This window comes from Malania oleifera, chromosome 2 (assembly GCF_029873635.1).
Source record: "Malania oleifera isolate guangnan ecotype guangnan chromosome 2, ASM2987363v1, whole genome shotgun sequence".
Taxonomy (NCBI): Eukaryota; Viridiplantae; Streptophyta; class Magnoliopsida; order Santalales; family Ximeniaceae; genus Malania; species Malania oleifera.
The window spans coordinates 12,064,814-12,072,231 of NC_080418.1; positions in this window are offsets into that span (position 1 = coordinate 12,064,814).

Here is a 7,418-nt window from a genome sequence, read left to right on the forward strand (position 1 = left end):
CCAACCTCTCCAAGAGATACCCTATGCTCGGCATGGTTCAAACATGAACCGTATTCCCTCCTTGCAGGCGGAGAAGCCTCTCAAAGAGATATCCCCTCGCTTGGTATGGTTTATACCGTAATCCCTCCTTCTAGGCGGAGAACCTCTCCAAGTGATGTACCCTCACTTGGCACAATTCACAACCCGAACCGCGAAGAGCTAATTTGAAAAATGATTTTTACGTAAGAGAAGATGCTTCTTCAAAAGCTTATTTGTACAACGAAAAACTTTCTAAATGCACTCTCAAGTGATTTGAAATTTGAAGATCAGTAGAGTTAGGGTTTTCCTCTCAAAAATATTTTTCAAGTAAATGAAAGTTTGGAAAATGATTTTCTCAAGATTGACCTTTGATAAATCAAGAATGATAAGCTTTCCAAGCAAGTATATATGAGTTGAATTTATGCTCAAAACTTTCTTGAATAACCTAAATATTTTCTCCAAAAATATTTTTCAAAATAAAAGTAGAATTTGATCTTGAAAATGAGTAAGAAATATAAACAAGAATAAAAGAATAATCAAATAAGCTTTTAAAATAATTCTCTAATCTTTTCCAAGTGAAATGACTTGGTATTTATAGGCAAATTTGAAATATGATCGTTATATGACAGTTGAGTTTTATAATAATAATTTATTTCAAATTTTTATGACCATTGGGAGCTCAAAATTGCTTCAACCTGAGAGGTCAAGTCGACCGGCCAAAGGGTGATTTCCCTTTTTAGCGCAGTTCAGTCGGCCAAGCTTATGATCCGATCTACCGGATCAACCTTGTATGAAGTTCGATCGATCGGGAGAATCATCTGGTCTGCCAGGCCCCTTTTAAAAACATACTTTTGTTTATTTTGTTATATCTGATCGACTAGGCTTTAACAACTGGTTGACTAATCCCTTTGTAAAAATGATTTTTGCCTTTGATTTGATTTCAATAACACTTCAAAACTTTTGGTATAAGTTTAACTTTGTAAATAAAAGGTTTTCATGAAAATCTTGGGATCTTAAGGTCAATTTAAGGTCAGTGATGAGCTTCATACTAAATCAAATGAAATGCATGCACAATTGAAACTTAATTACAATACAACTGAAAAAATGTAAGAGGGGGGTGAATTGGGATTTAAAACTTTCTTTGAACTCTTGTATTAATTCTTTCTTAACTCTTCACACATGTATGGTTTGACTTTCAATTACAACTTTAACCAAACATCAATTTAATTTTAAGTCTTTATGGATGAGTATATCAATTTGATTGCTTTGAAAGTTTGTCAATACTTCTTTTAGCAAATTAAACCAAAACTCAAAAAGTCAATTTAATCAATCAAGATAAACTTCATAATATGAAATACTATAACAATTCCAGCAAGCTTCCAAGATTCAATCTTTTGATATTAAGTTGTAGCTCATGAATGACCTGTATAATGAACACACTCCCTTAGAAGGTTTCCACAAGATTCAATCAGTGTACTCCCCTTCATTCAAGGTTTCCACAATTCTCAATTACAAAATAATTTCTAGCAATTTAAATAAGCATCCACGTAGTTTATATGTGCTGAAATTTAAAAGAGAATAGGGAAAAGAGTGACACCGAAATTTTTACGAGGTTCGGCTATACCCGCCTACATCCTCGCCTTAGGTACATCACCCAAGGATTTCACTATATCACTCCTTTAGTCGGGCAGAGCAAACCATTTTAGACACTCCTTCAAGTAGGATAGATTCCTCCTCTCCAAGCAATGCCCAACGCTAAGTAATCCAATGATTCAACAAACATGAATCGTCAATACACAAACAAGAACAAGAACAATTCTTGTGTAATACAAGCACTCTCAAAATATAGCTAATTAGTACTGGTTAAAGCACAACTAATATACTTCAATTTAAAATATCAATAAAGAATTGAATTGAAGCTCAGAAAATTTATCACCAGAATCTTCTTTTTTTGATTGAAAAACTCAGTATATGTGTGCAAAGATCGGTGAGAATAGATCAGCAAGACTCGGTAAAATCTCTGCAAAAAGTGTGAACAAGAAAGCTTTTGAAGAATATTAGGAATAAGGCTTGATTGCTGAATGTAAATCTTGAAGAAAAGTTCGATTGACAAAATTCTGAGGTTCAGTCGACCGTGGCCACTTTGAACTATGAGTTTGGTCGACCAAGTTGTCGGGGGTCAAACATGTGTGAGTTCAGTCGACTGTGGAAGACATGTTCTCAGAATGGTTGACTGAGGCTTTTATACTGCTTAGGGTACGGTCGACCAAAGCTTTGAATTTGGTCAACTTTCTCAGTTCAGTTAATCGAGGTCAAATAACCTTGCGATGATCGGTCGACCGAGGCAAGTGAAATTCCAATTTTTCCCTAAGGTCAACTATGGTCCTTATCCGGTTCCCTATGATTGAAGCTTTTGAATTAAGCCAAAAAATCTGACGACAATCGACCGAAAAAACTTTGTTTTAGCCCTAATCTTTGACCCTAACCAATTAGTTAATTAATAATGAGTTTCTATGTAAAGTGTTGGTCCCCAGGGTTAGTCTATGGTCATTTTGAGCTTACATCCACATCATGCATGTCATGCAATTATTACAGATCAAATTAAAAATTAAATGCAATTCAATGAAATTTAAATGTCTTCTTCTTAATCTTTGTTATTCTCTTCATGGAGTATGCCAGGTATATGTGCATTAAGATCCGTCTTGACCTCCATTTCTTTTAAACCTTATGTGTGTGCTGAAATATGAACCTGTTCACAAACTAAATACACACATAAGATATAGATACTTTGTTAGCATCAAAACAGGGATCAAACTCAAAAAGTCAACAAAATAGGCTTAAATACTACCATTATAACAAGATATAAATAATAATTTATATAAAAAATAGGATAGTAAAATTAAATAATCACACAAAATTCAATGTCATAATTTATCTTAATTAATAAATAATAAAAATTAAAAATTATTAGATTTTATAAGAATATATACTACTATGTTGTCTACATTCTATATGCCTACTCAGAAGTGAGCTTAATTATTCTTAATCTAACACATAATGAGCCAGTATAGGATTCAAGATAAACTTGACCCAACTAAGTAAGTTGAGTGGATTTCAAGTTTGAATCGGTCATGGTAAGGACCTAAGTTTGATCTTATCTGTTCGAGTGAGCTAAGATGAGCATCCAGCCCCTTAGTGCCTTCTCTTTTTTTTTTTTTTTTTAATTCTTGTAACGTAAAGTATTTTAAGTTGCAACCTTTATTTTGTTTTTTTTTTTTTTTTTTTTTTTTGTTTTTTCTGTTGAAGCATTTCTAGTTTGGTTTTTATTAGCATCATTTGTTTGAATCATATGTTTAATTGGTATATTTAATCAGTTGTTGCTCTATTTATCCGTTTGTTTAAATTCTGAACTATGATTTTAATTATGTACATTTCAACATCATTCATGTGTAAAATCATGTGATATATTTTTATGATTTTTAAGCTTAATTTGGAAGTAATGAACATTTTTATTTGGTCAATTGGAAGATCATATTAAGTTCAAACTATACAATAAAAGGTAGTCTATCTTCTTGTTGACTTTTTGAGTCCGATCTCTATTTTGATGTTGACAAAACACAAGGATCTTATGTGTGTTTTTAAGACTTGAACAGGTTTATATTTTGGCACACACATAAGATAAATGGAAGATGGAAGTCAGGACGGAACTTAAAGCTATACAATCTGGCATATTCCATGGAAGACAAAAAAGCAAAGAAGAATGAAGACATTTGATCATTTCATTTGTAATTGCATTTTTATCTTTGGTCTGTAATAATGCATTTCATGCATGATATGATTGTCAGACTTAGAATGACCGTAGATAGACCTTATGAACCATCACTATCATAAAAAATCCTTTCATTAAAGTTAAAACCAAGCAAAGGTTTTTGAAACATCTTTCAGGTCAAAATCAAGGCAAATATTAGGTTATAAAGACCTCGGTCGACCGACCCTCTCAGGCTTAAAATGCCTCAGTTGACCGACTACCTCAGTCGACCGACCTCGTTTATAACCAAAATCCTCCATCGATGGGCCTTTGGTTTTTGGCTAGTTTCTAAAGGACAACCGACCAGTCACTTTAGTTCAAAAATAGCCTCAGTTGATCAGCCTTCAAGGCTCAGAAAACCAATGTTAAGCTTAGCCGAACAAACGTATGAAGGTCTGGCAAATCGCCATGGTCAGCCGACCAAGCCTCTCCTTAGCCAACTGAGCCTAAAGAAAATTTGAATTTCTAGCTTTAGTCAACCGACTGGCGAAGCCCCTGGTCAATCAAACCTTTCAGGTTTGTCCATTTTTCAGCACTTAAACACAATTATTTTTCAATTAAACAAATTAAGAAATACCCTTCGTGTCCCAAAAGGTCATATTTTTGCAAAACTCTATAAATACCCCCTTACTACTCCTTTTCAAATTAATGACTAGATTGAAAATCCTCTAAAATATTTTTGGGCATTATTTTCAAAAGCTTGCAAGATTTTACTCTCTTTCCTTTTATTCTTTGAAAAATTATTTTGAAGAGAGTATTAAATTTTTATATCAAAAGTTCATATCTACTCTCATATTCTTTCATCATCAAAAATATTTTTGGGAGTGATTTTATTATTTCTTCTACTTGTTTATTTGAAAACTCTTCTTGGGAGAAAATCATTTTGGGTTATTTCTTACAAAATCTTGAGCAGGGCCGGCTCTTCACAATATGGAGCCTTAGGCGATATTTAATCAAGGACCCTTAATATTTTGCTTAATATTTTTTTTTCTTTCTTCATTTTTCATATCCAGATTCATATTTTCTCATTGACATATTTAAATTTCAAAATTAACACTAACTATAAATTGACAAATTATGTAAACAAATAAAAATAAATTTAGTAAATCTATAGAAATAATAGATTGAAACAATAAAACCTGATTATTATTATTATTACAAATCAATAGGCGAGTGAGGCTTTAGAGTTATCGAATTCTTGCCGGATACAACGCTCTAACCTCAAAGATTCCAAAATTTAAGAAAAAATAGAAAAAAAAAAATTTAGAGTGAAAATAATAGAAAAATAATGCAAAAACATTGAAATCAAAATTAGGGTTAATGAAAATTACAGCGAATCGAAGGCCCGAAGATGATGAACACAAGAGCCGGAGCAAAAATCATAGAGAGACCGAGAGATGAGAGTGAGAGAGTGTGAGAGATGGAAAGATTTTTTAAGAGAGACTAAGAGAATGAGATGAGAGTAATAGACAGTTAGAAATATAATAAAGTTGTTAGTTGGGAAGTCAATGAGACTTGAAAAAAAAAAAGAATTAAATTGCATTAATTTTATATTTTAAAATATAATTTCATTTATTTGTTAGTTGGGAAGTCAATGTATGGGAAAAGAGCATAATAAATAATGTAAACATTATTCAATTAAAAAAAATTTGGGGCCCCAAAAATGTATTATTATATTAAAAAAATTTTGGAGGCCCCAAAATTTTTGGGGCCCTAGGCCAGCACCTCAGCCACCTAAAGGAAGAGCCGGCCCTGATCTTGAGCATATATGAACTCATATACATTGCTTGAAAGATTATGTATTGCACAAATTTCTCCTCTCCATCCTTCATTTCAAAAATCATTCCTAGAGAAATTTTGAAGATTTTTCAAAAAGGCTTTGAGCAATATATTTATTGATATATACTTTACATGAAAATCTTCTTGCATTCAAATCATCCACATTTGTCTTTGCCAAAACCTTAGGTTCTCCTTCATTTTACTTGAAAAACATTTTTGGATAAATATGTATTTAGGTTTAAATCTTTGAAGTGCTAATCGTATTTATCTTACTTAAAGATTGCAAAAACTATATTAAGAAAAATTCCCATACTCACTTGAGCTTTATTTCATATCTGTGTGAGTGCATTTTTAGAGCTTCATATTGTTCATCTCTACTCTTTGAGATGCCTTTATTTGTACACAAAAATTATTTCTATTTATATTCCAAGTGTGACTTGAAGAGGGAGACTCGCCCTATAAAGAGTCCCGATTTAGCTCGAACCCGGTTAGGTGAGCTAGAATTTGCACCATCCTGTAAAGTGTGCACAGTTTGGCTTAGCCTGGTAACTGAGCTAAGGTGTCTCTGTCTCGTAAGGAGAATTGCTTGTGGCTGAACCCCATAATTTTATTTAGGGAGTTTATGTCCCATAAGGAGAGTGTAAGTGGCGTCGACCCGGTTAAGTGAGCAAATAGTGGAATCCTCTTACTGGTTAACTTGAGGTGGGAATGTAGGTTATTTTGGCCAAACCTCAATAACAATAACTGTGTTATTCTCTCATTTCCTACGCTATTTATTTTCTGCACTTGTATGCTTATGATTAATATGTTGTTAATGCTTTATTTGTCTTAATTATCTTCATACATTAATATTTGTAAGAACTGAGATTGCTTAGAAAGACCATAAGTTGCATTATAATGATGGTAGATCTCTAAATAGAGATAAATTGACTTAGGAAGTTTAAAATACCCAATTCACCCTTCTCTTAGGAATACACCATTCCTAACACTTCTATTTTATATCCCTGCTCATATTATTAAAATCAAATTTGAAACCTCAAACATAACATAAAGTTGTGTTTGGAAGCATTGATTTCTAATCTTGGATTTGAAGTGTTGTGAATTTTATATTGTATATGATTTAAATTCATACAAATTCAAATTTATTACCTCTCATAAATATAAGCTAAAAATTTTAATCTTTGCCTCACTATAGTGTTTCATATAAAACAGCACAGGTATTTTATTTAAGTAGTGTATTAAATTAGTCATTTTTCCTATGAGAAATAATAATCATATAAATTAGTTAATCATCAATCAACAAGACTCACAAAGTGCACATATAAAAAAATTGAGACTCACGTATCAATGACCATTATTAATTCATATAGTTAGAAAAGAGTTGTAGAGACCCGAAGAATTATAGTAATTAAATAATAAAAGAAAAGAGAGAAAATGAAAATTCAAGAGGGACTCAGCAGGGTCTCATCGAAGAATGTAGAGCACTTGTCGACGAGAAGCCTTCTTGGGCTCGTCGACGTGGACTCGTGTCTCGTCGATGAGAACTTACTGAGAGGGGTTTTGGAAGAGCCTGAAATTCATCGACGAGGTTATGAGTTCATCCAAGAACTTCCTTCATGGACTCGTCGATGAGGTGATGTGTCTCATCGATGAATCCGGATTTTATAAATATGCCAAACTCGGGCTTTTTAGCGAGAATTTTTGCATGAAACCCTCTCTCTCTCTCTCTCTCTCTCTCTCTCTCTCTCTCTCTCTCTCTCTCTCTCTAAACCTCATCTCCTCTACCTTCTCTCTACGATTACGACTTCTTTTT